The sequence below is a fragment of the Sparus aurata genome, chromosome 3, assembly GCF_900880675.1.
Source record: "Sparus aurata chromosome 3, fSpaAur1.1, whole genome shotgun sequence".
Classification (NCBI taxonomy): domain Eukaryota; kingdom Metazoa; phylum Chordata; class Actinopteri; order Spariformes; family Sparidae; genus Sparus; species Sparus aurata.
The window spans coordinates 1,933,387-1,947,351 of NC_044189.1; the positions used below are offsets into that span (position 1 = coordinate 1,933,387).

Below are 13,965 nucleotides of genomic sequence, written 5' to 3' on the forward strand. Positions count from 1 at the left end.
GTGGAGGAGAGGTTTCACCCGACAAAAAAACAGGGCGAACACTTGTGGAGCCTCATTCAGCGAAGACGAGACGATGATGCTCTCAAAGACGCTTTTTTGTAGCTTTTATGTTCCTTTAATCGTGAAGAATCACACAGGAAGATACGAGTTGACATAAATATTGGAGAAAATTCATCCCAGGGCCTTAAAATTTGCAAAATATTGTGTTTTTCCTCCTTTTTTCCCACTTTCAGAGCGACTGAAGGATGCCGTAGGGACAAAAGATGTGACGCTGGGTTTGATTTTGATTTGATTTCACCGACACCACAAAAAAAAACAACCCAGGAGCAAACACATGAGGAGTCTCAGTCGGCGAGGAGGAGACGATGATATTCTCAAAAACGCTGCTGTGGAACCTGCTCTGTTATTTCATGTTCACACTTTCACAGGTTTTCTGTTTCTTTAATCAAGAAGACTCACTGGAGGAGAAGTCGTCTGCACATCAAGACGAGTCGACGGGAATGTTGGAGAAAAGCTCCCTACACAAAATGAGGAACAATAATGTAAATGAACGATTATAAATTCATCCCAAGGTCTTGAATTTTGCAGAAATTGTGTTTTTCCGTCTCTTTTTTCAGGGTGAAGGACGCCTGAGATGTGACGCTGGGTTTGATTTTTACTTTTACATCGTGTTTTCCTGATGCAGAAGTGGTTTCACCTGACAGCCTTGTTTAACTTCATGTAGAAAAACAGACAAAAACAAAAAAACCAGGCACCTGTGGAGTCTGAGTCAGTGAAGACGAGATGATGATAGCTTTCAAACTGTGCTCTTTGTGGTTTCATACACATATTTTCAAAGCTTTTTGTGTGTTTAACCCTTTGAGAACAGACCTCCCAGTGTAGCCGACGTGATCCTGCTTAAATCCATATATATATTAAAAAATAACGTCTATAACTAGAGCGTTCTGGTCTGGACGTCACTCCACTATCAGGTGAAATCACAAAGAAGAGAAACATTTTAAAATCAAACCCAGCGTCTCATCTTTTGTCCCTCCAGCGTCCTTCAGCCGCTCAAAAACTGGGATAAGAGGAGAAAAAACAATCCCTGGCACGAATGACAAACATTTTGCAGCTCGTCTCAGATATTCACGTCATTCATGCTGTGAAAATGTGAGCATTAAAAAAAGCTTCACATCATCTTGAAGCCACAGGTGTTGTGTCTTTTTGTGCTCAGGGGTGTCAGGTGGAACCACTTCTCGTCCATCAGGAAGAGAAAACTAAAGTAAAATCAAATGAAGCGACGCGTGTTTGGGCTTCTTTTGTCCCTCCGACGTCCTTCAGTCGCTCAGAAAGTGGGAAAAGAGACGGAAAACACTGAATTTAAGGCCCTGGGAGGAATTTACTGCCAGTGGAAGGTCTGAGAGCTTTTCTCCAATATTTACGTCAACTCATATTTATGTGTAAACAAAACAGCTTCACAGACTGAGACTCTACAGGTGTTTGTCCTGTTTCTTTTAACAGGAAGTTCAATCACTCCTTTTCCAATTCCGGGAAAACTTCTGCAGCAATCTGTTGTTCTACCGTCACGTGACGTACGTTGCAAAATGTGATGTGCAAAAGGTAAATCATGGAGCATTAATATCTCTTCTTCTTCTTCTTCTTCTTCTTCTTCTTCTTCTTCTTCTTCTTCACGGAGGATCTGTTTTCTCCTGCTGGATTTCCTCCTCCGAGCCGTCTCATCACATCTTCCTCCGACTGACTCATCGCTCTGAACAAATCTTGGGGATTTACACCGGCTTGTTTTACAGTCGTCGCTCTTCACTACGAAATGTGGAGACTTCTCTCTGACAGTTTGTTTTCTCACCCACAGATGAAGAGATAAAGCGAACGACTAGCTTCTATTTAAAAGCTGATTTCTTTTTTTCCACCTGACAAAGTTTCAGATCTCACACGCTTCAGAGATTACAACTTGTACTCGTGATGTGTTTTCACACTGAGCTCTTGGACGTTCTCCTGGTTACAGTTTGACATCAGTCTAGTAACACCTCACTTCCCTCGGTGTTCGTCCAAGCTGTTCAGGTCTCGCCTCAGTTTTGAGGGTCTACAAACTGTTGTGGCTAATTAATGCAGGCGCAGGATTCACGGTTAATTTCTAACGATTTTGGCTTCGGTTATGTTAAAGTTGTAACACTCACAGCACGTGCGGCGGTTAACTATTAATTTACTTTATTTAACGATGAGATAGTAACATTAAGGGCATCTCAGTGGTTGACTGCAGCTAACAAACATTTTCTTTATTGCTTTTATTGTTTTTTCTATTGACCACAGAAGTTAGAATGAATCAATGACACATTTTGAAGCCAAACACATAAAAAACACAAACGATGGCACAGAAAAAGCTGCAAATGTGACATTTGATGATCTAAAACATTCCTTTGTTAATAAATGACTTCACACTGTGGTCTGCAGGTGATTGTGTTACCTGACAGCCTTTGGAGGATGGCATATGCGGGTCGAGATCCAACATTCACAACAGTTTTCTTTATATTTAGGAAGCTTTTCCACGTTTCTGAAGCCACAAATAAATCCTCTGTCGCTCTCTTTGGCTGCAGCGGCTAGCGGCTATTAGCACGTAGCTCAGTTAACGGTGGAGCTACGTGGTCTGATGAGGAGACTGGACTCACTGCGGTGAACCAGGATCTTCTCTAACCCCAGCAAACACGATGGACAGCAGATTGAGACTGAACCACGATGGAGGTCAGTACAGGAAGGAGGCGATTTACAGCAGCTCTGACCAGGACTATGACTTCTGGAACTAGAAGACACGCCAGGCAGCAGAGGAAAGAAAAAGTCGGACATCAGCAGCGTGTAAAGCCGGAATACTTTCACATCTTACTCTGTGTACTGAGGATTTATTTGGACCGACCCAGAGGTGACTGTTGAGACAAACCAACTTTGTTCCGGTGGCCTTGATTCAGTTTATGTGTGTCTAACGATGAGCTGAAAGCTAGTTGTATTCTTTCTGTTTATAAAGGAAAATAGGTGTCCAAATATTTTCTTTCTTGACATTTTGTGAGTTTGTTTTGTTGACACGGTACCTCTTGAGTCCACCAGGACACGGTCCACGGTTCTTCAGGAGTGTTTCAGGGGCGGAGGGTCGCGTCTGCCTGATGTTGTTGAGTTGCACAGACTTTGTTTACTTCATATTTTCTCCTTGACTTTTGTGCTTCTGCTGTGGTTGAGTAGCTGCATCGTTAAATCGCTTAATTAATTTTTTTTGTTTCAAGTGTTTTTATTGTTAATATTTCTGACTTGCTGCTCGGTGCTGATTGACGCTGCTGAAGTCCACTGTCATAAATAAATAGACAACATGTTCCCAGAACACCAGAATTCTCTAGAATTAAACGGCTTGGACTTCTTTTACATCTTAAGGCTGAAACTACAGAACTATCAGAGACACGACGGCCGGGGCTAGCTGGTTAGCTTGCTAATTTCCGTAGACATCTCTGCAGCACAGAACAAAGACGCCATCCTGTTTCTTTACACTCTGTTGAGATTTACAAAAACCTCCACATGGTCTTCAGTTCAAGGCCAACTTAAAGCAACTGCTGACACCAGAATAATTTGGTTCGCTACAGCAGAGCTTCTTCTGGAGCACATTAAAGATAAATAAAACATTTTATAAATTATGAAGCAACTATAGTTCCTCTGCTGCCGCGAAACTACAGATAGAAATTAAATCTGGGTTGTCGACACGGACAAAATGGTCGGTTTGCCACAAACAACAAGTGGAGGCTCAACTGCTCAACTTCACCACTCAACAACAACAACAGCTCCTCCATCCAACCAGAGCCGCCATTAAAACAAACACGACTCAAGACCTGCCGGCACACGACTGGCATTTACCTTGAATTTCAACAAAAGTTCAGCAACCTTTGAAAATCGTCACCTCTCAGCCGAGCGTGTGCTGCAGGAGCTCTCAGACACTTTTCTTCCAGTGGTTCAAGGCTGATTCGAGGTTGTGTAACCGGATTTAAAGTGCTTTCTCTTCGTCAGACACACATTTGTACGCCGTCGCTACGGAAAGACAAAACTTTCCATTATCCTGTGGAGCTCCAACGAGCAAGAAGACGGGCTGATAACGAAGATGTCCATATTTCAAAATAAAACAGCTTAAAAAAAACAACATCTGGCTTCAAAATATGATAAAAGCAGCTACTTACTGCACTTCCTTGAGGGGAGGGGCTTCACTTGAGGGGGGAGGGGTCTGCCTGAGGCTCCACCTCCTCCTCCAATCACGGTGTGTCCTCCTCGCTGTCTCTCTCCCTTCTGGATGATCGTCGGGCCAGCGGCACTCTGGGTAATCTCCTGTGGAATCTGAAAGCAGAAAAAGGAACGTCAGCGGAGGAGTGGGTGTGTGTGTGTGAGTGTGTGTGTGTGAGGGAAGACAAATCGGACCTGCTGCACATGTGTGTAGGTGTGACAGCGTGTGTGTGTGTGTGATGCAGCCGTGGAGGTGTTGATGATGATGATGGTGTGTGTGTGTGTCTGTGTGTGTGTGTGAGAACAGGGGGTGTTGGTGGGTGTGTTTGAATGTGCGTACATGAAGGAGTGGTAGAACCCAGTATGGGCCTTAAAAACTGCACCACAACTTGGCCAAAAAATAGGCAGTGGTTACCGTGGCAACATGTGCCAAAACGGCGAAGGGAGGAAGCGACAAAGAGAGAGAGAGAGAAACAAAGAGCGAGACAGACGGACGGTTGGACGGAGAGATGGCGTTGCTCGTCACCTCGTCGAGCAGCGAAGAAACTTCTGACGGGTTCAACTTTGACCTCGTCTGATCGTCCGCCATCACAACACCTGACAGTCTGCCGCCTGAAATGATTCCTTAATCACACCTCAGAGGCCGCCACCATTTCATCTGGGTGTGATGTTTCCTCAATACACACAACACGTGATCAATAACAACACGTGATCAATCACAACACGTGATAGATGATGAAGACTCATTAATGTGTGAGGTGTGAACGTGCTGCTAAGAGACGAGCAGCTGTGTGAGGACGATGACACTTCACCTCTGCACCGGACAGGCGGGTCGAGTTCTGAATCTCTAGATGAAGTGCCACTGCAGCCTCGCCTGGCTTACAGGTCCAGTGTGTCGGTTCTGACCTGTTAACATGTGAGACTGCTCACGGACGCTGTGGGTCGTGCCGGTTTTATTTAACTTCAGTTAGCAAGAGAGACGTAGAAAGAAGAAGGACGCTCGTCAAAAAGTCAAGCTCAGGAGGGCTTGTTGCATCAGAACCAGGACCACAGCAACATCAGCATCAGGACCAGGACCAGAACAACATCAGCATCAGGATCAGAACCAGAACATCATCAGTATCATAAACAACAAGATAAGAATCAAGATCAGAAGCAGAAAATCAGGATCAGGACGAGAACGACATCAGGACCAGAACCAGAACAACATGAACAGGACCAGAACATCAACAGGACCAGGACCAGAACAACATCAGGACCAGAACCAGAATAACATCAGGACCAGAACCAGAACATCATCAGTATCAGAACCAGAACAACATCAGAATCAGGATCAGAACCATAAAATCAGGATCAGGATGAGAACGACATCAAGACCAGAACAATATTAGGTATAGGACAAGAACCAGAACATCGTCAGGATCTGAACCAGTAGAACATCACGATCAGAACCAGAACATCATTACAATCAGAACCAGAACATCATTACAATCAGAACCAGAACATCATTACAATCAGAACAAGAACATCATTACAATCAGAACCAGAACATCATCAGGATCTGAAAAAGAAACAGTCACAAACAAAACAGAACAAAAGACAAAAGGAAAAGAAAATAATCAGTTTGTGAATCATGTGCAGTGTGTGTGCGCGTGTGTGTGTGTGTGTGTGTGTGTGTGTGTGTGTGTGTGTGTGTGTGTGTGTGTGTGTGTGCGTGCGCGTGTGTGTCCTCTAAACTGAGACTTTGTCTTACGTTAAAGGTGAAAGTTGAAAATTAATTGGAGGCAATAAAATCCTGAGCGCAGCGCTGCAGAGTGTGTATACAGAGGTGTCAACACACACACACACACATGCGCGCGCACACACACACACACACACACACACACACACACACACACACACACACAGTCAACCTTCACTACCGGCTGCATTCAGCAGTATTTCTGCTGCGAGCGTCGCTGCTGGAACAAAACATTATTCATCTCATGAAGTAATATTAAAAAAACTAAAGGGAAGTCAAGTGTTTTATTTTGAAAAGGTCAACAGTGTATCTGCTGTTAATGTGAAAACTTCCTGCAGCATCTGCTTCTTTCTTCTTCTGTGGTTTTGATGTGCCGCTGAGAAAATTAAATCATTTTCTGCTCTCGAAACAGGACGAAGAAATTCAGTTCAGTTAAAATATGTAAAATAAATCTAAATGAGTTCGTAATAAAATTAATCCGTCAGCAGAAAATGTTTATATACAGTTTATCCTAACAGACTGTTGACTGCTGGGGATTAAACTGCTTCCTCCACAAACAAATGTGTTAAATTTAATCCAACAATCATTTAATTCTAATTCTAAGAGGAGTTTATGACTCATCAGATCTCAATCTGCTCTCCATTCAGTGTGAAACCAAGTAGAACAGCTCTGAATGATTCCAGAATTGACCTTTGTCGAGGCAGAAATGACAAAAATCAACATTAACAGAGGCTGAATTCCATTTAGCTCAGCAAGCTCGGGAGTTTGGTATTGTTGCTACTGGGTTCAATAATAATCTTAATCCTAAATTTACATGAAGGCTCCAGATTACTGTAAATAACCTGCAGTACTGTCCCTGAAGGTTCACAAGTAAAAGACCGTCTTCACATGTTCCTCTGATGTCACACTTCAGGTTTCTGTACTTAGGTATATTTATTTCTGACATCTGAACACAAATATCTGAACCTTCACCTCCTCACAGTTTTAAAAACAGGCTTGTTACTTCAGTTTGATGCATTTGAGGTGAATTATGGATTACAATATTTTATTTTCACTTATGGCAGACGCAGCGAGACGAGACAAAGACGTAAAAGACGTAAGAAGGCGTAAACAGACAGAGAGGGAGACTGGAATGTGGAGAAAAGGCGTGTTAGTGTCTCGTATCTGCAGAGAGTTTCTGATTTTCTCTCTTTGTTGCTGCTCGGGACGCTTTACCAACCCAACATGTGTCTATTTGACGTCCTGGGAATGAGACTCAACAATCAACTGTCTTTGTGGTGCGTTCAGGAACAGCTGGGACAAATCCTACCGATTTTACCTTTAACTTTAATAGTCTTTGAATTCTATTAATATGATGTGAGTTTCAGTTAGCTTTGACCACAAATGTCCTTCAGAGGGAGACTTTTTACTCTGATACTCTGAGTACATGTCAGAGCCTGTAATCTATTACTTTACTGGAATAAACAAGCTGAATCAGTACTTCTACTTTTACAGGAGTAAAGAAGCTGTCAATCAGTACTTCTACTTTTACAGGAGTAAAGAAGCTGTCAATCAGTACTTCTACTTTTACAGGAGTAAAGAAGCTGTCAATCAGTACTTCTACTTTTACAGGAGTAAAGAAGCTGTCAATCAGTACTTCTACTTTTACAGGAGTAAAGAAGCTGTCAATCAGTACTTCTACTTTTACCAGAGTCTGTTTGTACACAAGTTATTCTAGAAGAGCAGGGCAACACGTTTGCAGCAGTAAGCATGGTGTCAGAGTTGAGCGTCCGTCTCGTGAATGTGGTTTATAGACGCTGTGACTAAACTAGAGCCGGAGGAAATCCCCCGTCACTTTCACCACAGGAAACAGGCCAAATTACTCTTGATTTCACGAAGCCTCTGCTCGTTTTTACTTCCTGGATATCGAGCACTAAAAACAGCAGCGTTTCAGCATGACAGCGTTTTCCAGGATTCACTTCCTGTTTGGGACTCAGCGACGGAGAATCACCTTCGATTTGTTTTTTTTAAATGATGCAGTTTGCATTTTGTGAAGCACCGAGAAGCTCCTTTAAGAGGGAATCACCAGCAGTGTTTTCCCCAGGATGTGATGAGTGTGTGTGTGTGTGTGTGTGTGTGTGTGTGTGTGTGTGTGTGTGTGTGTGTTACTGAGGCTCTGTGAGTGAGTGGATGAGATCATCAGAGGATTTGCAGCACAGCGGGACGAGAGACACAGAGAGACAGTGAGGGAAAGAGAGAGAGAGAGAGAACAACAGGTCTTTTCCAGAGAGTCTGGATCCCCCTCAGGACTGACCTCATCCTCCATCCATCACCAACCTGATACTAACCAGGAGTGTGTGTGTGTGTGTGTGTGTGTGTGTGTGTGTAGTACTACTCTCAGTGCTCTGAGCCTCAGAGGTTATCATCATCATCATCATCATCACTACGCTGCTATTACAGATAAAAACAGTGGATGTTTGTTCGTTACTGACACAATCTGGAACATGAACTCAGACCTCGTACTGAGGTAAATAAACAATAGTGTAGTCGTCATGCGTTCAAAGTTTACATCTCTGAGGTGTATAAGGAAAATAACACCATCCAAACATCGATCGGTTGATTATAAACCCGCTTTCACTACAAAATGAAGGTTGAATTACGGCACGAAGGCTGGAGGAGGAGGCAAAGAAGGTGATCAGACGAGCGTCCACTGGATGGAGACACTCCGGTGTTGTGTCAACGTCTGTTCCCTCGTTGATATTTGTCTCCTCTCACCACCGGGACTTCACAGCAGCACTGAGATCAGCGTTTCCAGGTCAAAACGTGATTCTTACGGTTGTTTCATGCTTTGGCCAGTAGCCAGGCTGCTAACGCCGTCTTCAGTAAACACACATTTAGCACAAAAATAAACTGAATGTGTTGTTGGGACTGGGAACATTCATGAGTACCCTCTCAAGGTCAAAGTCAGAGAAGATTCTGGTGCAGGACTTTATGAGTTGAGGTTCGTATGATGCTGAAAACATGTTTTCTCTTGTTTTCCCTCATCGCTCAAATACTGGAAACATCTGTCAACGAGATGTTTAAACGCTCTGAGCTGTAAAATGCAAAACGACTTCTTAATGGCGTCCATGTTGATCACACATCGGTTGGAAGAATGACTTCCAAACTCGGAAAATGGGACCATCCGAGGACGGGTGTATAAGTCTGGCTCTAATTCTGAATAACAGCTAAACGTTACTTCAGAATAAATATATTCATTTTTCACAATATGTTATCTTTTAAATTATTCTGGCATGTCGACAACGTTGTGGTGGTTTGATTGTTGTTGTTTTTTGTATTGATTGTTTGACCTCGCTAATCATCTCCAGTATAAATAAAGGTTGACTGACTGACTGATTGATTGATTGATGGATATTTCATTGTCATTTCTGCAGCAACCAAGTCCACTGTCTTCAACAGATGCTGTGTTGAATCACAGAAAGATTTGTTGATGAAGATCTGTGTTTTATTTTACTTCAATGTTTCAGTCTTTTAGGTGAACTGACCCTTTAGTTGTTCACACTATCCAAAGCTGATTTATTCTGATTTGGTTTTAAGACATAAAAACGGAAAACAGAGAACATATTCTTTGGATGCGGAGGAGAATAAATCCGGCGTGTCGTCTCCCGTCTATACGTTCTGGACCGCTTCAGGTCTTGCAGCCCTTTTGCATCAGACGTGAGGTCCATCTGTCCGGCTCTCCGTCACGACCCGCTGTATTAATATTTAAGCGGCACAATCACCGAGACCCTCGTCCGACCTCCAGCTTTAGATTAATGCGACGGCGAAGGACGCATCCTCTATCGATTTTCCCATCCATACCTCTGCGCCGACGAGTCGCTTAAAATATATTTAGGCTGCAGCGCTCATCTGGATATTTTGCATATCTTAATTAGTGCTTACAAAACATGCAAATGAGCCAGTCGGCCCCTGATTAATTAGCTTTGTGGGTTTTCTTCTAAGTGGCAGTAGTGAGGGGGTGTCTGTCTGTCTGTCTGCCTGTCTGTCTGCCTCTTTTTGTCCTAGCCTGAATTAAATCAATTAAAGAAGGGATCCTTGTTTACAGCGACAGTCAGCAGAACAGATCTGAAGCTGCACGTTTGGAGGATGAAGACAAACGTGGCTCCAACACGGCGACATTTCCTCTGATTCCCTTTTTGTGACAGTCACATTACAGACGGACTCATTTAATATTTTTACATCAACAATGAATAAATCGACTGTGTGAAATGAAACATCACCTAAAAACAATCACAGAGAGTTCTGATGTGTTTTATTCTATTTCGGCTGCAGAGTTTTGTTTCTTCGCAGCACATTTCCAGCCCGGTTCTGTCTCAGTGAGCGTTTTCATCACCGTACTCCGTCTGTCCGGCACCAAACAGCAGGCGGACGCGGTTAAAGACGAGCTGGCGAAGAAAGTCAAACATCAAGCAGCTTAAGAGCCAGATGTTTCTCTCTGAAAGGAGAGGGAATATTGGAGTTAAAGTTCAGCACTCTTTTCTCCAGAATAGTCTCCAGAGACTTCAATTTCTAAGAACCGACAGTGAGCCGGCTGGAGATGTTGAGGCTCAAATTGGTGCTTTAACAGAATTATTGAGAGTTTCTTTAAGTTACACAACCTTGTATCACACCTCAGTCCTGATAATTCACCACATCAGGACTCTTATTTTTCTGAAAATGTACTTAACGTTATGCAGTTAATCTCAGACAAGCTGCTCGATATTTGACAGATTTTAGGCAGAACGAGTGAAAACACTGTCTTCTGTTATTCCCAGATGTCCACTAGATGCATCTCAGTAACGTTTTTAGTCAGAAACACAGGATTCAATGATTAAATCATGTTGAAATGGCAAAAGAAAAACGTGATCGCAGATGCTTTGTGCCCGTCCTAGAGCCTACAACAGCTAATGAGGCATCGCGCATACAGTTTATATCAGTTGTTTTATGCATTTTTTTCTTTGAAAAGGCTGTATTTCCACCTAAGTATGTGTTTTTGACTATTTTATATGCACAAAGTCAACATAAATATGGATATAAAGAACTATAATGAGGTTAAAGCTCCTGTCACTCTCAGTCAGAGGGATTCTGACGTCAAAAACTGTATTTTTCAGCCAGGCACCTGAATATTTCCTCAAAAAAGTCATTTTCATTGATATTGTTGTTGAATCAGAACATGGATCATTTAAGACTATGTGATGTAATTATAAACTCGTATTGATTAATGACAGAAGAACTAACAGAGCGTCTGCCAGTTTGAGAAAAAGCTTATAACTTCCCGAGGACCCCCAGCAGATTGTGACCCAAAACGTCTTCAGCTCCATATAAAACAGGAAGAACTTGTCTGAGGTTTCTACCAAGGAGCTCTTGAGCAAGGCAGGACCAAGTGTAGTTTCCCCTGAATGCATCCCCCCGGACGGATGACGCTCATTGGAGGAGGCCTCGTTAGGTTTCATACGGTGTCATCAGTCTCACTTATAAATTCTGGGCTCGTTGTGTCTCTGCGTGTCGCCTGTTGCTGTTGTTGTGTGGAAATCCCCACAGTTCCACTAATGTGTTGTCATTAAGCCAAAAACAAGCAGCAGATTCTCCGTTCCTTAAGATTCCACTCTTGGCCCGCTGAGTTTTGTGTAAATTGAAGGTGAAATGATGCGACTTTGCGATAAACATGCTTTAATGATTTGGCACAACGTGTGGAAAAAACAGGGGCTGATGTAGGAGCGAAGCTGCTGTCACCGTCGGTCAAGTCGACCGCTTTTTAAAAATACATTTCTGAATGTGTGATTTCATGATTCATGATTTCACTGATGGAGTTGAACACAGCCGGTGGCTCATGTGGTCAGCTGTCTTTCAACGGCAGCTTTAGCAATAAGCCAACACATTTTATTTTTACTGTCAGTCATCTTCTCGTTTTTTGGTCTACAAAATGGTGAAAAATGTGGATCAGTGTTTCCAAAAGATGCCTTAAATGTCTTGTATTCTCCACAACACATTGTTACATTTAAAAAACTGGAAACAGAGAATTCAGACTTCTTGCTTTTAAAAATGAATAAATCAATTAACAAAATAGTTGGTAACTAATCAATTCATCAACTACATTGTTTCATATTTTATTATCTTGATTACTTGATTAGTAGAAAATGGGGAAAGATATCAGATGTCCTCTAAATAAAGGGAAATTAAAGACCTTTGATGTTTTTTAATAAGAAATTACTTCAAAATAGATTGCGTCTGATCTAATAGTCGACATCTACTCATTCAATTTTGGCTAAACTACTGCAGATGCCTCCGAATATTTTTTAAAGTTTTGAGGTTTTTGTACTTGGGCATTTCGTTTTTTGAAGATGTTTTATTTTTCTGGTTCAGAAAATGTCAGAAAATGGTGAAAAAATGTGGTTCAGTTTTTCCAAAGGCAAAAACGACGTCTTCAAAATGTCTTGTTTTGTCCACAACCACAAAAAATATTCAGTTTACTGTCAGAGAGGTCGAGAGAAACCAGAAAATATTCGCATTTAACGAGCTGAACTCAGAGAACTTTAACTGTTTACCTTGAAAGACGAATTAAACCGAATATCAAAATAGTTGCCGGCTAATTAAATAGCTGACGATTAATTGATTAATCCTTGCGATTATAGCAGGAACGATGTAGCGTTCAGAATAATATCACGATTTAAATTGTATTTTATTTTCTGACATGAACAAAAACACGACGTGACAATTAATTAAAGCCTGCTCACTTTCTGACTTCAGCTGCTGAATAACAACAGACGCCACACATTTCATTACTGGTCAGGATGGCGGCAAATTCCTTCCCCAGTTATTGATGCAGGAGAGCAGAAGAATCTCGCATCAGTGAGGACTCAATATGTCGGGATGACCAGCGCTCGGCCGAGCTAATAACGGGCCGGGACAAAGAGACGACGAGACGAATAAAGACGGAGGGAAGAAAGTCTCCCCCACCTGCTGAGAAAGTAATAAAAACAGACACAACAGCTGTGACTGATCTGGAAACATCAGGTTGACTCTCTCACACACACACACACACACACACACACACACACACACACACACTCTCACACACACACTCTCACACACACACACACACACACACTCACACTCACAGCAAATAATGAAAGGGAGAGTAAAAACATCTAATAAGATTTCATTGATTGTATTAAGGCTGTGCAAGTGTGCACATGCTCACTCACTCTCTCACTCACACACATAAAAACGAACACACACACACACACAGTACGAACACACAGTACGAACACTTCCTCTATAAGATTTTCTCGATGACGGTCTGAGTTTATCTGACTCCGCCGTCCTGTTAACATCCTGTTTCTGCTCTTTTAAACAGAAATAACGACATAAAAGGGATTTTATTTTGAAATGTCCACAGTAATGTCGGTTCAAAGCCTACATCTGTTTACATTTTGGCACCAGTGAAGGTGTGCCGAATAAGCTATCAGCAGTTCCCGTCTCTTATCTGCCAACAGCTGTACGGACTTCTATCGCTGGTTTACTTTGATTCTGCAGAAAACTTGAAAACATGAGAATTCTCAGGCAGCTTCTGTCGATCACAGTATCCTCACAGAGTGTTTGTCACAATGGATCTATGAAGATGTGCATCATGTGAGTCGGACTCGGTCGCAGAAGGAGCGTGTTTTGGATGCAAATTGCAGCAATCAGGCTCTGAGAGTTTTAAAGGACCATAAATCAGCGGCGGTACTGCTGCAGCTCCGACTGCTGACCGCGTCGATAAACGAGCCAAATCAGAACCCTCGAATCACATCGACATGTTCTCTACAGCACTGAATACAAACACGGTCCTGTTGTGTTCGCTGAGGGCGCCGAGGACCAACAGTTCAGCCTGCAGGTTGTAGCTTGTTTCATCGTTTACGGGCGTTTGAACGCAGCAGATCATCTACAGCAGCGATACCGAAGTTGTGAAAGCACAAATTAGA

At 42.5% G+C, this 13,965-nt stretch overlaps 1 protein-coding gene across 1 annotated transcript in view; it reads right to left on the reverse strand.

The window, feature by feature from the left end:
• Positions 1 to 13,965, reverse strand: part of LOC115579505 (zinc fingers and homeoboxes protein 2-like) — a 134,941-nt gene that overhangs the window by 96,756 nt on the left and 24,220 nt on the right. The window contains exon 2 of the mRNA XM_030413077.1: positions 4,203 to 4,356. The gene's annotated coding sequence lies outside the window, so the exon portion shown is untranslated. The remainder of the gene's footprint in view (positions 1 to 4,202; positions 4,357 to 13,965) is intronic.